The sequence below is a fragment of the Macrosteles quadrilineatus genome, unplaced genomic scaffold (assembly GCF_028750875.1).
Source record: "Macrosteles quadrilineatus isolate MER2022 unplaced genomic scaffold, UCM_ALF_1.0 Scaffold_2__2_contigs__length_208266976, whole genome shotgun sequence".
NCBI lineage: Eukaryota > Metazoa > Arthropoda > Insecta > Hemiptera > Cicadellidae > Macrosteles > Macrosteles quadrilineatus.
In genome coordinates, this window is record NW_026542595.1 from 194,966,561 (window position 1) to 194,986,000 (window position 19,440).

The 19,440-nt window shown below is 30.4% G+C and overlaps 1 protein-coding gene across 4 annotated transcripts in view; it reads right to left on the minus strand.

Annotated features, from left to right (window-relative positions):
- LOC128986826 (connectin-like) overlaps nt 1-19,440 on the minus strand; it is a 272,786-nt gene that overhangs the window by 82,451 nt on the left and 170,895 nt on the right. For all 4 annotated transcript variants that reach the window (XM_054407376.1, XM_054407378.1, XM_054407377.1 and 1 more), the window contains one exon: nt 11,538-11,601. The gene's annotated coding sequence lies outside the window, so the exon portion shown is untranslated. The remainder of the gene's footprint in view (nt 1-11,537; nt 11,602-19,440) is intronic.

Below are 19,440 nucleotides of genomic sequence, written 5' to 3' on the forward strand. Positions count from 1 at the left end.
TGAAACAATTACATTGATGATAAACCTACGAAGTAGGGGTTTACCTATGAAGAATGTACAATATATGCACCTTGAAATATACCAAACAAAAAATTTGTAGTAATCAAAATATCGAAAAGATTCTGAACTTTTAAAATCTTTTCTATGACCATTATTGTTTCTCACAGTAAATTTACTTTTGATATTTCGTATATAGATTCCTTTCAATAAACATTATTTACTAGCATATGTATTAATTTGTGATTACTCCTTGGGAGGGATAATTTGTTTTCTAGCAATACAATATGTAAATAAAATCTTCAATACATTTCACCATCAAACATATATTTTCTTTTCGTTCAAACTTGTTGTACAGCATAAAATGTGTACACTAGCTAACTTTTGTATTCATGATTCATAATATTAAATGATTTTCGGGGCAGAGTTAATGAAGGATTTTTGTTTTACCGGTTGATACATTACTCAGTTGTGGAGGGAAAAGTTGTTAATGCCACCTTGGGGGTTGCTCTGCTTTTGCTCGTATCTGATTTAACTGTCTCGTTCGACTAGTTTTATTAGCTTATTTAAATTTATAATAGTATGTCCGCTCTATAGTAGAACTGTTATTCATATAATTTTTTTAAGCACCCGGCAACAATGGGTTAAAAATTAAAATAAGATTTTAAGAACTGACAATTTTTTTTGTATATTTTGTATTTGTTTCAAGTGTGTTGTATAATGCAGCACGAAAAATACATTCATTTACTAAGTAGGCTTTAAGTTTATTATTATATGAATTTAACATTAAATCCTTTAACCTTCTGATCACAAATTTCACTTGGATAACAACAAACAGAACCAGTCCCAAATTGTATGTTTAGTAATTCAAAGTGAAAGATTCGTTTGTCAACGTTTACCCACTCTTTAGTACCTTAGCAGTAAAAGAGTCTAACTATTGAACTGTATTTAATAATAAGGTATAAATGCTTGATTGTAATAACATATTTTGAAGAAGCACGACTAGGATAATCCATAATGGTTTTGGCGTCAACCACGTGGTCGATTTAGATTGTTTCCTCTCTGTCCTCTTCAAACACATTTACAAGGAAAAGTAAAAAATCTACGATCTACAATCTATTGCGTTGATGTCCAAAAACATCATGGATTTTGAATATGTCAGCCAGGAAAGCCCACGTAAAAAGCAAGACTTCGCCTATCGCAGTATGAACATTATATTGTTTTATATTATTTGTTCAAACTTCGAAAAAGTAATTGAGTGAACCCTAAAAATAACTAAAACACGATGTTTCTTTTTTATATTTGTAGACAATTCTTTGGTGCAGAGAAAATAACTTGCTTCTAGGCATACTTTGTTGTGATTGAGCTGCGTCAAACTGCCTTTTTTTAAAGAATAAGTGAGAAAAGATTTTCGATCAATATGGCATCTTCAACAAGGAAATTGAATTTGAATTTGTTTTTTTTCTTATGCTTATCCGAAATTTTATAACGTAAAACGAAAAAGAACAGTTATAAAAAAAAATTAGAGAAGGTGGATGAGTTACTATTTAAAACAAGACTTAAAAAGTCATTGTAATTACAATTACAAACATGATTTTAGTTAATGTCTAGGTTTATAGGATGAAATTTACTTTATGTTAAAATTAATATAATATTCTAAAGTTTATTTTATATTTTTAAATCTGATAACAAAAATAACTGGACATCTTAGAGTGTTTATATATAAACAAAAATTACTTAAATTTACTATTTTATATTATATTATATTTACGAAACGTGAAAGAAGGTTCTTAAACAAAACTTAACCGTGTGGGACTTTTTTTTTCAATTTACTGATTTTACAAACTATTGAAATTTGCAAGAATTAAACCCAACAGTCACGCGGCTTACGTAAATTATTTCAATATTAATTTTAGTGTACAAAACGATAAATGAAGACAAAATGTTCAGTCTTTTAGAGAATCAAAATTAAACTGCTCACACTAATAAAGTAATAGGCTAGAAAAAATCTACATCAGAAGGCTCAAGCTCTAAAACTATAAATCGTTTACAGAGACTTGTTTGTTGAAACCCTCGCAGTCCTCAAGAGACAATAAATCACAGGAAGTTAAATATAGATTTATAAGATTGACAAAGAACAAAACTGTTTGTAAAAAGGTACAATAGAAAATTACTCCTTGGTTATTGAATGTAACATACTAGTTTTCAACATCACAGTATAAGATATAAGACACTCGTGCTTATATAAAAAAAGCATGTATACACAATACAATATTTTAACTTATTTTATTAAACACAACAGATTCAAAACACGTGCAGAACAAATTGTACCTCCCCCATGGTATATTTAGAAAGGAAATTACATTCATATTTGATATCAAGATGCACCCCAACAGTAAATAACCGAGGCCCCTCTTGTAATGTTAAATAAAATTTCCGTATCAAGCGGATTTGTAGGGGAATCTCCATAAATTTTTCGCTTGGATGAAAAAAATGTGGACGAAATGTTAAAAAGGAAATATAAAATGTTTTTAATGACTAGGCGCATTTAATAAGGAAACTAGATTAAATGTTAAAGAGCCTTGGTTACAACTTTGAGTTGGATAATATGTCAACATGTTTTCTTTGCTTTATTGCAAGGATTTATTGTAATGTTGACTACTAATATATACAATTATACTTATTAAATTAATTCTATGACAAGAATATTCCATTTTCAATGTCTCCGACTGAGTGAGTGAGAAGTTTTTTTCTGAAACGCAATGTTTCTGCTAAGTTCACAATAAAAAATTTAACATCTTAAAATAGTGAACTGAATTAACGTTAACAGATACATTTCATATACTTAAAAATACTAATTACTACTCTAAATATTGACCTATTCCAAAACTAAGTTTTTAAAATCATAAATATTTTTATTTTCAATATTTTTATATTATTTCATTATTTGATGCTCGTGACAATTGATGAGTTTAAGATAATGTTCTAAATCATTTTAAGATAAAGGTGTACATTGTTCCAGCCCTTAAAGCCGCTTGGTAGATAAGCCTTGGGTGATGGGATTTAGCTGATGTGAGTATGATGAGGTTTTGGCTCTTCCTGGTTGATACATTAGCACCAAGCTGACGTCTTAGAACTTTACCTTGGTGCTCATTCATAGCATTAGAAATACCCCTCTGCAGCAAACCTGTTTAGTGAATTTCCATTTGCCTGATTGGATTTTTATGTAAATATTTCCTTGAACATGTCATATTGTTTCCCTACTTAAATAGCATTATGTTAACGAATTTGCTGCCACAGGGAGAAAACCAAATGTGATTTTAGTAAAATGTCAATAGCTTAAATCAGACATTTAAATCAGATACGAGCAAAAGCAGATGCACCCCCAAGGTGGCATTAACAAGTTTTCTCTCCACAACTGAGTAATGTATCAACCGGTAAAATAAAAATCTTTCATTAATTCTGCCCAAAAATAATTTAGAATAAAATATTATGAATCATGAATACAAAAGTTAGTGTACACATTTTATGTTGTACAACAAGTTTGAACGAAAAGAAAATGCATGTATGCATATAATACATACAATAAGTTTTATCAAAATATATACATTATACATAAAGAAGCAAGCGACAACGATTGAAAATATTCCCCATACATGGGAGCATAACATGGGATCTTTTTAAAAATTTACAATTATTTGGATTTTCTCCGCAACCAATAACCGTAAAAAAAAATACTAAAAAGATCTGAGTCATTTGTTCTTTTTAAGTTCTACAAAATGGTTTGAAGTAAAATTGAGAAATTCTTTGTTTTTAAGGTTAAAATTTGAAAAGTCTATTTTCGGCCCATACAAATTTGAGTATGATTCTCAAACTCATTAGGATAATGGTTTGTGTGTGAGTACCACATTTCGTCCAAATCAGATCAGTTTTTGCCTTTCAATACTCACTCAAAACATATAAGTAAATTAACGTGTAAGTACAATAACATCGGTGATACTGCACTGTGTAGATGGTAATGTATACATACATTTCGATCAAGTTCACAGTAATTAACATTAACAGTAAACGTTTAAAATGTTTAACTAATTTATTTTGCACTTTAGTAGTTTTGTCTGTAACTTGTTATACTTTCTTTAGCATTAACTGTTCATCATTAAAGACTACTGATCTTTGTGGTGAACTAAAGAAAGTAATTTACATTTTGGGTATAAGTTGCTTCTGGAAGCCAGTGACCATGCCCGAAACAATAGTCTTAGAGCTTACGTATAAAAGAAAAACAACTTGACCATGATACAGTTAAAAAATACTAAAGACCAACACTGGACCATCAAACATTCAAATAACATTATATGAAACACTGATTACTTAGTACCTGGTAATCATAGTATAACCATTGAATTGGTCACTTAAAACCAATATTAACAATATATTTTAAAACCACAGGGTTTTAAGTAATACGCACACATAAACATAAAATCCTTTAGAAACTACATCTTAAAAATTCGTCGGTCTGTCTATTGAAAATATAAAGTGTAAAAACATCATATTATGTCAGATCGTCTTACACACCTACATGGTCATATTTTTAGAACACAAAGGTCAGAGTTGAGATAAATCTTGCGCTGGGTGTTGTACCGTCAACACATCAACAATACTTGGGGAGGGGAGCAGATGAGGATTTATAACATAGGGAGAGCCCTCCTGAAGGAGGGGAGGGACATGGCACATCGGTGGATCTCGAGATTAAGTACGAGGGCTTGGAATAATCCTCTTATTATTTTTAGTTTCCATGTTTTAACATCACTTATAACTTTCAAGAAAATGTATGTAGTTACTAAACAATTCTTTGTACTTTCGTGTTAAAGGATTCATTATTATCGATGATTTTTTCGATGTATCGATATTTTTATTTTCCGATCCATTACAAATTGACAACAACTAACTGATCTTGTTTAGGCGTAAATAGTCTATTATATGGATTAAGAAATTAAACTGTTCTAAGCTAACCTAACAATTTGTTAATATCGATACATCGAGAAAAAAAAATCATCGATAATAATGAATGTTCCCTTTAACGGGAAAGTACCCAATTCTTAGTATTGTTAATAATTTTACTTACTTTTATGGATAAGATAAAAATTAAGAAAATTTATAAAATTTGATAGTAGCATAAAATAGCTATTTGAGAAAAATCTAGAATATTGATTCACGGAGGAGACTTTTAAGGGGTAAAATATAGGTTAAGTTATGGTAATGATACATAATAATCTCCCGAAGTAAACAAAACTTATCTTAGTGTACTTATTTTAAACAATTTAAGTACAGGTAGGTCAATATTTGTCATATGATCTATCTAATAAAGGAAAAATTTAAGCTAAGGCTGGTTGATGAACGTAAGTTTAAACTTTATATGATAATAATTGTATAAAAATAGCACATTTTCCAAGAAACTTTCTTGAGGCATTGGAACATTTTTAATAACCGTAAAGATATATAGTGAACGACAATCATCTTAACCAGATAGTATTAATCGCTGTACTTGATATTAATTTCCCTTCACAAAGATTTAGAATTGAACAAAATCTAGCTGAATCTTTTGTTAAAGCAGAAACATTTTCTCTCTTTATTTATTTAACAAACACGAAAAACTATAAGGCAAACACCCACGCTAGTATATATATATTTATTAGATCAATATAAATGTAAAACAAGACACACATGATTGTAAGATGAAATAGAGGACAGCCGTTAAATTATCAACAAAGTACCAAATATTTCAAATGTTAAAATAGTCAATGTTCAGAAATTAAGATTTTTTTCATACTTAACGTGTATCTATATTTAGATAAATTATGTATTCCATAAGTTCTGAAGATGTTTTTCCACAATTCGTAAATTGTCGTTTTTACTAAAGTTGGATGATCTAGGCTACCATTTTATATTCCTGAATAATATTTACCGATGATATAAACTAAGAAAACTCAAATTTTATCGATGAACGAATAGATCGAGATTTAGTTCAATAGTTGATTTTCCTGACAAAAATAGTTTCATATATATTATTTTTGTTCAAAAAATCACCTCAAGCCGGGCCAGATTAGCTATGGAGGAAAATAATATTCCGCGAACACAAATAAACAAGACTTGTTGATTCAGCTTTATAATTGTTTAATCCAATGTTCGAAACAACGTATATTCATTTTAAATAGCCCCTTCTTGTCGGGAAGTCACTAAACTCAAAACTCTTTTCGTTTGAAAAATTTCATTTGAACCGTGAGTTGTATGGCCATACTTTATTCGTTAAAATGTGTGTTCGTGTTCGTTTTTGTTATTTGTTCGTCTCGTTATGTGTTTTTGAAGACTTTATGACGACCTCCTAGGAGCGAAAAACCACGTCTAGGCTTGACAATGGCACCATAAGTGTGTCGAAACCGGTAGCCATTAAGTCTACCAAGGATTACGTTGGCAACAAGGTATTTAACCTCTAGATTAGGGCCTATTATAATAATATATATGTCTATTCAATTTGTTAGATTAATTAATCAGGCACAACAAAGTTATTTTTCTGTTATGAGTCCCTTTAAGGTATTTAGTTTCATTTAATTGTATGTTTTCCCCATTATTGGTCTAGTGGTTATTTCACCCAACTTAATTAAACATTTTTTAGTAAGCAGAAAAAATAACAAAAACAGTAGTCTTCTGAATATTCTATCTACATAGCAAACTTGACATTACGCATTAAAAAGTTGAATGTAGACGTCTTTTAGGTTGAATCAAATCAAATAAATGATTGGAAATAACTTTTTTTATGTAAAGATATAAATAAGTTTATTAATGAACAAGTACATGTTGACTTCGATTGTACAGTTATAGAAATGTCTTGGAAGGTAATTCCGGTAACCAATAGGATACAAGTGTCCTACAATTCAAATTATTGTCATTTGCCTATTTGGTCGGATTATGATTGGAGTGTTCAATCAAAACCGATCAGCATTAACATCTGATAAATACATTTACCGTCTAGTTTAAAACAGTTTAAGTGTAAATGTGTCAAGTGTTATTAGACGTATTTTTATTTGCTCTGTAAACAAAATCGTAATAAAGTGTTATATTTACATTCATCTAATCATTAAACTGCCTACTGTTCCTTTAAAACATCATCCTTCACAGAAAAAATACAATCCATCGTAAATATATAATCCCACAAAGTTTAGTAACCAGCTGATCCTCGTACACAAAATATCATCACAATGCGTTAAGGGAGAATAAACTTTTACATGCGTGAGAACCGCAGCGTGTGGCAATTTGGAAAGTAATCCAGATACAGAAAAGGGATTTACAGCTCCCTAGAGACGACGCAGTGTTGAGAGAAGACGGGGGAGTTTTAGTGGCACGTTGAGGGAGACGATGGCAACAACGGCACTAATAACAATAAGAACTCCAAAGCGGATCTTCTCTTTGGGGTGGTTTGCTTTTAGGTTTAACTATATTCAAGGTAAAAGATTACCACGGGTATATAATAAAGTAAATCGTGCACCTATTGTATAAGATTTTGTAAGGGACGCTTACTGTAGGTTTTGAATATTACAAGGTATGCTTACTGTAACAGAGTGGAGGATAATTATAGGTAAACATCAATGAAGATTGAGGCAAGTTAAAAACTTTATAAAAGCCACTTTGTTTTGTTACTTGACATTTTATTTTTTCAATTAGGACTATAATAGTGCAAATGTCCTGTGCTAAAAAATGTTTAGGGGTTAATGGGTATATGTTATACAATCTGAAATTTTTTGGCAGTTTTTTTAAATGTGACAATTTAAAAACCCAATACTGAGCTTAAAGGCTAATGGTAAAAGTAATTTGAAGGGAACATTGTTCCACATCATTCCATTCCGTTTATTGTTCTACATCGAGAAGTTAGTTCCAGACCCAGACGTCATTGTCATTGGTCTAATGCATTGCTATGTAAAAATAATATCATTGTAAGATACTAACAAGGCTAAGTGTTGGGTAAAATAAATCCTAAAACTACAAAGACGGAAATGTGCCTGAACAAATAAGATTCTAGAATTTAGAGCAGTAAAGCAGTGAAATACACGAGTGACACTTTGGAAATAATACCATTTACTATTATTTTTTTTGTGCATCTTTTAGGTGTTAAGGTTAAAAAAAAAAGGTTTTTTAAAACAACATTGTATAAAAAGTATGAGACTATTTTTCACTTAATATGTAGAGCTCCACTACATTTTAAGCTTTGGCCCGAATAGAAACTAAGCAAATATTAATATAATAAGCAAATAATCATATAAACGATTAATAATACTATTCTATTATAAATGTAATATAAATACGGATAATTTATTTAATAAAGCAAGATGTATGCAAAAAATGCCAGTTTTATTTCAGTTTATAATGTTTTTTGCAAATAAGCTTATTCAAACTTTTCTGAGTTAAAGAAATCAGTTTTCGGCATGTGGATTCAACCATAGTTTTTATATGACTTAGCAAACTAATGTAATGAATATTAATCCACTTTTTCACAACTAATTGCAGTCAATGATCTGATTTTTAAAATTCAATGCTAAATAATACTACAGTATAATGGAAGATCAAAGAAAATGAAACAATCGTACAACACAAGAAAAGTATTAAATAAAAATAATTTTGCGTGTTTTTCCAAAAAATAACAAGAAATATAATATCAGAGATGGCAGTGAAACACTAATGATTTAAACAGTCATTGAGTTTGACTAGTAATAGGATTAACCGTTGAATGCTTGTTTGAATAATGTTGCCTTCGTAACAACTTAATCCGTCCCTTTTGTCTCTTAGTATAATACGTTTATTATTGGAGTCTAACGGTGTTTGAATAATATAATTACTTCATGTGGAGTTTAGCTTCTAATCGGATTTACTTTGCTATAAGAGAGCTTGCAGTATTTAGTCTAAACTGCCAATCATAGAGGATTAACCTCCTTGTCAACATAGTAATTACCTTATTTAAAAGTGATTGATAATATTTTATATGTTTAAATTGTTACATTAGTGCTATTTTATCTTGTTGCATGCTCACGTGAGCATTCTATTATTTACGAAATTGATCATCCAAAACCTGTAACCCATTTCATATAAGAAAATATCAGCTTTTGTGATTTAAAAAATGTACAAATAATAAATAAAACAAAATTAGCAGTAGACACCGAAAGTGTACATTTCTTGTGTATACTAACAGTGCTGAACATTGTGTTGTTTTTGTTGTATAACGAAAGAATATTTTTCGTTTGTTTAAGAGATTAGTGGTCTTTTGTGTGTTTTTATTTTTTCAACCTTGTATTTGCCTATCTACATGGACGGTGGATCTGTGCGTGTAACGTATCCAGTAAAGTTAGGAGTGAGTCGGTACAACTTAAAGAAGAACTGTAGCCTACTGAAAAAAGTTGTGGTACAGGATTCGAACGGACTCACTGGATTCGTTGTTGTAAACGCTCTTTGCTTAGAAAGCAAAATTTATTACATCGCTTTAAACAAAATAAATAAGTAATTATAACCTCCGTTATAAATTGCACGTTAAAAATAAAAGGAAACACTTAGGGCAGGAATACTACCTTACGGAATTAGGTAAGATTAATTTTACATCAAACCAATACGATAACAAACTCTGTCAAAATTATAATCGGTTATCAGTTCACAAAGTACAAATGAAGGAAGGAAAATTTTAAGTAAATCTGAAAGCTAACTAATAAAACATTATTATACATTCTAAATAGTACTTAACATATTTAAACAAAGTTTTAACAGCGATATTTTACATCTAATGACCTGGAGGTGTGCACTCTGCTTCAGTAATCTCGCTAGCCAGCTGCCTCCTACAGATTTTACTCTTCCCATTTCCGAAATGGCAGACATCTATATTCCCTGCTTCTAATAGTACACTCCCAATAACAAGATTGCGTCCTCTCCATTGAATTTATGGATTATGTTTTGTCATAGATCTAGGGCTTACATAGCATGAATGTTAAGTAGTAGGTTTATTGAATTATAAGAATGACTAACGTAAATAAATAGTTCTGTATACGTTTCAACCACAAACTTACAATCAAACTTAACAGAATATTTTTTTTAGAAGAGGGTATAAAATAGAATTAAAACTCTTCTGTGTGTGTTAACAATCAATGTTACAACAAATAACCACATAATTAGGTAAATTATAACTAAAGATTGGCGTTGCCTAAATCACGACATTATTTCATGGGTAAGATTTTTACGTAATTGGTGGGACTAAAACCTGAGTCAATACAAAAGTAATGTTCTTACTTCTTGCACTTCTTACACTATAACAGCGTGGCATTAGTAAAGGAAAAAAAAACACTAAACCATCCGTATATTTTACAAAAAAAAAAACCTACAAATTATAAAATAGTGGTTATGTTTTTTTTATACTGCAGCAAAAACAGCCGTCTTAAGTACATGAGTTCCAGGTGCTCCTCCCTAGAGTACGTTTTCTGTGTCCCTAGGGAGTCAAAAGCCTTTTAATCCTAAGGATTAAAAATCAGCTGTTGTAAACTCAATTAGTTGTTAACTTCGGTTGTAAGCGATCGCATGTATCGAGAATATATTGAATTAATTGGCTGCAGCTTATTGTTGCATTATTTCAACTGTAGTTTGACATATCAATAGCGTAATGTACACCCACACAATTTTTATTGACGAAATGATTAAATCAATTAATTATTACATCTGCTTATTTACATTTGATGAATAGCAAACAAATTAGATGTTGTTTTTGCGAGATTATCTTTACATTAAGGTATTTTTGTTTTCTAACCTAGTCTGCTAAATAATGTTGCATTATGACGAATGTTACCTAGAGTTCAACATAGACAAATACTCGCTCACTTTCATGTTTCATACTGCTCACAGTATGAATAACGTTAAGTTTCTTTGACATACAAAAATAATATACTTGTATTATAAATAATAAATTAACTCATATTATTCTTTGCTGAATTAACATGTTTTCTAAAAACTTTGTTGGGATAAAATTGTAGATGGGTCGTTTATAAATGAATAATTATTAAAGCTAAATCATTTCAAACATTGTTTCTTTTACTGACCCTAAATAATAAAAGTTTTAAGTGATTACCATACGAGTATTGAAGGAAATTTAATATGTAATAGGTATAAGTATAGTTGCGATGGAAAGATTTTAACACGCAACTTAAAAATCACACAAAACTACCTGTTCATAGTTGTATACAATGAAACAAATTAGTTAACTATTTCAAAACCGTCATTTTCAGTATGGGATAGTGCATGATGACTTAACCGACTATTTGAAAACGATGTGATATTTATTATGTATTCATCGTAGATGTATTAAGAGTTCAAATGTACCGAGTACCAATCTAGACGATGCTTTTACGATTTATTTGTTCTCCACCATAGGGTCATTTTATTCTTTTGATGTAATGATCTCCTTAGTTAACAAAACAAGGTTTTCTCTTAATTATATTTGTATCTCAAACCACTTTTCTTACCTGTTTTAGACGATATCGAAGAAATTAAGATGCTCAATTTCACTCTCGGTTTCGCATTTGTAATCTGCAAAAGAAAAATAAATCTTTTTAAAGGCGGTTTCATGTTTCTCAATTTATCATAACTTTATTCTTAAATTTTATTTCAACCTAATATTTTTTGAATAAATTAGTTTTGGACTTATCTTATAAATTGAGAATATATTATTACAAATTAATTGGCGAAATGTTTTGTTGTGTTCCTAAATTTATTCAAAACATATGACTATGAGCAATTATTTCATAAATAACGGATGTAAATGAGGTTATTAGTGGAGCTTGTTAACATCTTTGTTGCGGTATAAGTAATAGGTATAATGCTTTGATGGAATATTCCCTTACCATGCTACAACCAGATCAAATTAAAAGCTAATACGCCCTTATAGAAGCAAGGCGGATACATAACAGCCTTTGTGGGAAGTAGGTTACATTATGTTTGTTAAAAATAAACCCCGTTTAACGATTGTTCAAAGAAGCAGTTAACAGTTTTGACATCTTGTAATCTTGGATTTTTTAATTTAATTATAATCATGCAGTAACAATAATATAATTAAATATATTTCCTGCATTCGTAATTTACAATAACATTTTATCACAGTATACTATATATTTAAATTCAAGTCAAAACATATCAACGACGCTTAAAACAGTTGTTTTAAAAATTGGAGTTAAATGCAAAAATAAAATAAACAGGATTAGTTATTGGTCTGTCTAGGGAAGCATAGGTATGTATGCACGTATTTAGCTCTCAATGGTGAATCAACTCATTGTACTAATCACTATAATCATTTAGCCATTACACCATGCAAGGTCTCAATCCATTAACTGTAAACCCATTACACCCAGAGTGTAGCTTAAATACACATCACATTTTAACCATCCTAACAGATAGCGAGCTATGTTATGACAGTGACTGTGGGACACAACTTTGTAATTAAAAACATATTTCAACAAGCTTAAATGCTGTAAAGTGTGTTTTGAATTGTTTTTATTATAACAAAAACATTGTTAAAACACATTTTTATTGTAGGTCTTCTCCAATAGAATGTTGTTTTAGTGGCTTTTATTTACTCTTTAAAATATCTGATTCCACCATAGTTCAATAAGGATTCTGAGCCTACTGATTTAGCACTAATAATATTTATGTTACCTGGCTTCTGTATCCGATCCACGATAGATTTAGGATACTACAGCTGTTTCATGCCTTTTATTGGCACATCCTCAGGTTTGTTGTGCTACTTATTTAGCTAGGTTAGCTATTTTTACAAAACACATAGCTACTGGTTATTGGAAGAGTAAATATGACTATGATCACATACCAGATGTTATGTACAAAAAATTGGAACATATAAATAACAGTATAACCTCTCACTAGTATTTCTTACAACGCTTTTAGTAGTAGAATACAATAATTCCTCAAATCTCTATGCCAATTCCAATGATTATCAAGATATACTGAATATGATAAGAAAAACATTGCACAATAACTTATCAACCATAACAAACATAACATGTGGGACCTACAGAATATTGTAATAAGTTATTCGAGAAAACCTTTATATTTTTAAGGTGTTACAGATATCAACAATAGGAATCGATGTAACGCTAAAAAATACAAAATATCAATGAAGAACTGTACCACCACACAGTAAAATCCTTATAAATATGTTTATGTACTTACTTTAAATTAATCAATATGAACAGTATTTAGGCGTAATTCTGTTTCAGTTGACTTGTAAGCCAGATTACACAAATATACACACAACCATGTTCAAACAGGCATTCAGCGATTGATCCTATTTACTTAGCATCCAGCTCATTAAAGTCTAAGCGTTTTCAACCTCGCGCGATTACATTTAAAACTTAAGCATTTGCTAACAAAGAATTTAATTGAATTAACCCAGCTTAAGGAAACCTGTTTTTTTTTAATATTATGTTTGATGTTTTATAATAGTCTGATTTATGTTCTTATCCACACTGTTATCTGTTAAACGAAATACTGCCACGAGTCAGGAGCTACCGTACTTACAATTTAATATGTATTTAGTATTATATTTTTTGGTTTCCTAAAAGTAAAAACATCTGCTACCCATCACCATAGAACCCCAGTATTTGAGGAAAATGAAATAAAGTTAAGTATCGTTACAGTACAAGTTGAGTGGACAAGCAAGTGGCACTGTTGTGGTAGTACATGGGGCTGATTTGAACTAGCATCTATAGTTTATCAGCGCAAGTTGCCACTACTTACCTACCATGTATAGCAATAAAACTTAAATGATCATAACAAGAGTTTTTATAGCTACCAATAGAACATAAGCTATTAAAGCACGGTACATGAATTTGGCCAGGAAATTCCTGTGAAAATTGAAGGTTTATATCACCAATTGATTTACACGTGAATTTTCTTTATATAAATCCTTGATGGGAATCCTATATGTACAAAGCTATACGAACGTATAAAATATCCGACACTTCTTTATAACCATCCAGCCAAGCAGTAGACTAAAATTCTGTTAACATCTGCTAGGCTGTTTAAAATTATTTTGCTAATTTACTGTTTCTAACAGCTGTTCTCATATTCACTATGTTATATCCTGTTTACTTTTGTTCAGTTGAAGAACAGTCCACAAAAAAAGCATATCTAGTTTTTATCTCTTTTTTTATCTATCTACATCTACAATTTAATCTAAGTTTATCCATCTATCTGAATTCTTTAAAAAGAGGCATTATGGTTTTTAATAAGGTTGAAGTAATGAAGGTATTATATTTTACAAATAACTAATATTTTTTTAGTAATGCTTGCATAATTTTTGTAAAATTATAAATTGATGTTATAGTTAATATTCAAGTTGATAGTATAACTTTTATTTAGAAGAAAAATACGGCTGAGAAAAATAAAGCTGCATATACAAATTAGGCTATGAAATGCAAGCCTGGAATGCTGTGGGATATGTGGTCTAGGTGTGTTCGTAAAATCGTGGTAGTGGTTTGGTCGCTGTCGTGACTTTGTCCGCGTTCAACAAATACTATGAGAAACCTCATTTCTTGCATAGTCTTTCTGAATATGTAAACTAAGGATAACATGTAATTTACAAATTATACAAATAAGCAAACTAAACAGAGAGAAACTTCAATTTTTTTTTTTAATATAGTTTCCATTAACTTAATGATTGCTACATGAATTAATTGAATGAAGCAACACAAACGACAGACTACTCCAAAAAAGATTTAAATTTTAAAATGCGAAAACATTAATAATTAAAGTTATCTAATACTGGCATAATAGAGTTAATAGTTGTCTAAATGTCTTATTGATAGTATTTCAAAAGTGGGTTTTCAATAAAAAATATTTTTTCTATGATATTTTAACTGGTAGAAACAGAAAGCCAACTCAGTACGAAATGTTTCTTATTCATCAAAATATTGTCAAGTATTAATACAAACGCAACTAATTTGTTACTTTGATAACCCATTTATCTTTACGAAATGTTAGTACTTAAATAGAAAATAGTTGCCACAGCAAACCTGTAGACCAAGCGAGTTTCGATTTACCTGGTTGGATTTCCACTAAAATCTTCACTTAAAATTTTCAGATTGATTACAATTTCAAATTGAAAAATTTTAATGAGTACCTAAGCTTCCTGCTACAGTGAAAGCAATAAGGTGTGTTTTTAATTTAATTTTAGATAGCTTAGTTTGAAATTAACAAATTAGTTCAATTCAATTTATCAATAAACAAGCAAACCACATCGTATTGTTCATTCTCCTTAAAAACTACTTTTGAATTTTGAAATGTCAGTTATTTTCTGTTCTCCCGTAAATATTAGGCATACAACAACGCTTCGATATATTATTAGTTTATTAAGCTCTATAAAATAGTTTGGAAAGGAATATAAAATTTTATGATTTTGGGGATTAAAATAGGAGCACAAAATAATAATCCCATAAAACACCTCGTTCTCATAGTTCGAAATGGAAACATGCTGGTTTGGGAACTCGTCCGAATAAATTCAACACGTTTGCTTTAAATTCAATCAATATCGAATTAATGTTAGCTGAAGGTGTTTTGGCCTTTGGGGACACAAAATCGAGAAAGTAAATCGGTCCCAGGTCTAGAAGGTCTTACCATTTTACGGTAATATCTTATTATCTATATTGGAGATTCTCTAAAAAACATTGTTAGTAAATTTAAAACAAAGAGTTATCATCTTCTGATTGAAACAATTTTATTGCAGTTTGTTTTATGAACTGATTACAAACATTCTCAATTGCAGAAAGTTAAAATCCGAATTGCCAATCGAGAGTTGGAGCCGAAAGAGTAATCTCAATAAATCGTGTTTGAATGGTGAGCCAGTAATTGATGGCAGATGATCGCCTCAAGCGGTATAAGACTTTTGTCGAATTGTATATAGGCTCGCAATTAGTCACATTCTAGATGTATTTTAGAAATACAATGGTTTTTAATTTTAACTTTAGTTTACCTTATTAATGACATCTTTTTTATAACAGTTTTAAATTTTTTCACTGCTGAATTTTTTGAAGATATTTTAAATTATGAAACTTCCCATTTTTCCAATTATTCGCATTTTTAATAACCATTTACAAAATATCCAAATAGGCATCTATGTTATAAACTGATGAATAATCTCTTGAATATTTATTTTAAATGGCGAAGATGAAAATACTTAACTATTTATTATTATTTATTACTTAGTACAGCACATATACAATGGATTTATGATACAAAACTGCATAAGCCTTAAAAAGGCTTGTCCGCAGTGATTCTTATAATACTAATTGTCTTTTCCATCTTTATCTTGATCTTGAGTCAGTGTGAACTATTAACTGTACAAAAGCTTTAGAAAAATAAATTATTAAAAAAATAAGAACAAGTGTGAATGCAAGGAATCTTCTTAAAAATATTTAACATGAATATATACTTTCAGATTGCAAACATTCAACAAACAGATAAACTGAAGAACATACATAAAAAAATGAACAGTTGGACATAGGCAAGCATAACTGAGTATAATAATATTATTACTTTATTACTATACATGACTAAATTACTTTATTTTTACAAAAATACGGTTTTTACAAAATCTAAACATACATTATATGTTTTTTGGACAATAAGCATATTTCTAACTACATTAACTCAAATCATTGCTTATTGCTGATGTTTACTTTCTCTACTGAATCCACTTTCACTAATTGGTCTCCTATTGTTTAACGACGTCAGTTAACTGTTTGGATAACATTGTTAATGTTTAACACAGGACAAAAGGTTTATTCTTATCTTTCTAAAGACCATATAATAGTTTTGTAATTAACAACAGTTTATTTCTATGTAAATTTCATATTTATTTAAAATTATATAAAAAATGTATTACAAAATAAAATTTCATATTTATTTATATGAACATTGCAAGTTGTTTATACCAGTTCTACACGAAATACAATAAATAATGAAATAATACAATTACAACTTACATTTATAATATAAACACCAACATACTGTCACTATAACATTGCCAAAAGCAAGTGACTCTGAATGTAAACCCTTTTTTCCAGATTCGGTCATAACTTTTTATAACCTTTGTTAAGAAGCGATTTACATCTGTACGCTCAGGGAAAGTTACACCAGTTTAAAAGAGGAGAATTGATTTAACCTCCAAACTTCGGTTGAAGAATTTACAAGCTTATTATTTATAGCTTGGGTTGAAATGATTTCTAGAAGTCCTTTCCCAACAACATGAAAATCTTTGACTTCACAGCCTGTAGTATCTTCCAAAATAGCTCCAGATGGACAGAAAACAGAGCACAAAACAGTTTTATCATCTTGGGGCATCATTTGTCTGGAGTTTGGTCTCTGCCTTTTGAGTTGTTTAACAACTTTTGGCATTTTAAACAAAAAACGCGAATCACTTATGATATGAATCGTCCCTTTAGAGGGTAACATATGTAATAGATGTCCAGATCTGTAGTTGTAAACTCTGAAATAAGAAACCTCTTTTGGATTTTTAATATCACAGTCTGAAAGAGCCAAAAAGTTTTCAGTTAGTGCACAGTAGTCGAAGGAATCTGGTTCAAAATCAATTAAAAACCATGGAAAAACAGAAACAGTTTGCTCGAAGGTTAAGAAACATAGTTGATGTACATCATAAACTTGACATGTCACTGTCACCATTCCAGGAAGATCGGGTAACATTGTATTGGGAAGTAGTACAAGGATATCTTCACATGTTTTGGATCCAGTTTTACATTCTACAATACTAAACCCTACTTCTGGCAAGCTTGTAGAACAATATTACTTTCTTATTGTATTGGCCATTTTTGGTTTTGTGGAGAAAATGACTCTTTCTACGTATGGGATTATTGGAAAATGGAGTGGAACTAAGAAAGGAATGTTGTTCCACAAGCTTGCCCGAAGTAGGGGTGAGTATTGTAGGATGTAAAACTGGATCCAAAACATGTGAAGATATCCTTGTACTCCTTCCCAATACAATGTTGCCCGATCTTCCTGGAATAGTGACAGTGACATGTCAAGTTTATAATGTACATCAACTATGTTTCTTACCCTTCGAGCAAACTGTTTCTGTTTTTTCCAGGTTTTTAATTGATTTTGAACCAGATTCCTTTGGCTACTGTGCAATAACTGACAATTTTTTGGCTCTTTCAGACTGTGATATAAAAAATCCAAAAGAGGTTTCTAATGTCACAGTTTACAACTACAGATCTGGACATCTATTACATATGTTACCCTCTAAAGGGACGATTAATATCATAAGTGATTCGCGTTTTCTGTTTAAAATGCCAAAAGCTGTTCAACAACTCAAAAGGCAGAGACCAAACTCTAGACAAATGATGCCTCAAGATGAAACTGTTTTGTGCTCTGTTTTCTGTCCATCTGGAGCTATTTTGGAAGATACTACAGGCTGTGAAGTCAAAGATTTTCGTGTTGTCGGGAAGGGACTTGTAGAAATAATTTCAACCCAAGCTATAAATAATAAGCTTGTAGATTCTTCAATCGAAGTTTGGAGGTTGAATCAATTCTCCTCTTTTTAAACTGGTGTAACTTTCCCTGAGCGTACAGATGTAAATCGCTTCTTAACAAAGGTTATAACAAGTTATGACCAAACCTGGAAAAAAGGGTTTACATTCAGTCACTTGCTTTTGGTAATGTTAAAGTGACAGTATGTTGGTGTTTGTAAATGTAAGTTGTAATTGTATCATTTCATTATTTATTGTATTTCGTGTAGAACTGGTATAAACAACTTGCAATGTTTATATAGCTAAGGTTTCTGAAGATGGTGAGATTACATAATGCCAGTAATTGAGAAAGTTAAATTATTTAAATTTTAAATTGCAAAAGTGAATTCTCAACACACACTCTTTTAACCCACGCTTTGATCAAACATAATTAAAATAATTAATTTTAATTTTTACTTTGTGTTTTTCTATTGTATTATTATAGAGTTCAAATTAATAATAAACACGCTTTTCATAACAAATAAAATTAATCTACAGGGTCAAACTCAATAAGTATTGGGACTGTTTGGAAAAATCCAAATTTTTTTCAGGGATCATTACACTTTGCTTAAGACCTTCCAACTGCTTTGATGCACTTAATTCAATGTGTCTGCCACCCGTCAAAAGCTCACTGGAAGTCAGTTTCCGGAATGCCCCTCTCGTCGCCGCTTGAACCGCCTCGATGGAGTCAAACTGCCGATCTTTCAGCTGCCTTTTTACTCACGGAAATGAGAAAAAGTCAGGTGGCCTAAATTTTGAAACTCATAGAAATGGATGCTTCTGTACACGTTAATCCCAAATTTCCGCAAAATTGGACATTTTTACGAAATGTATG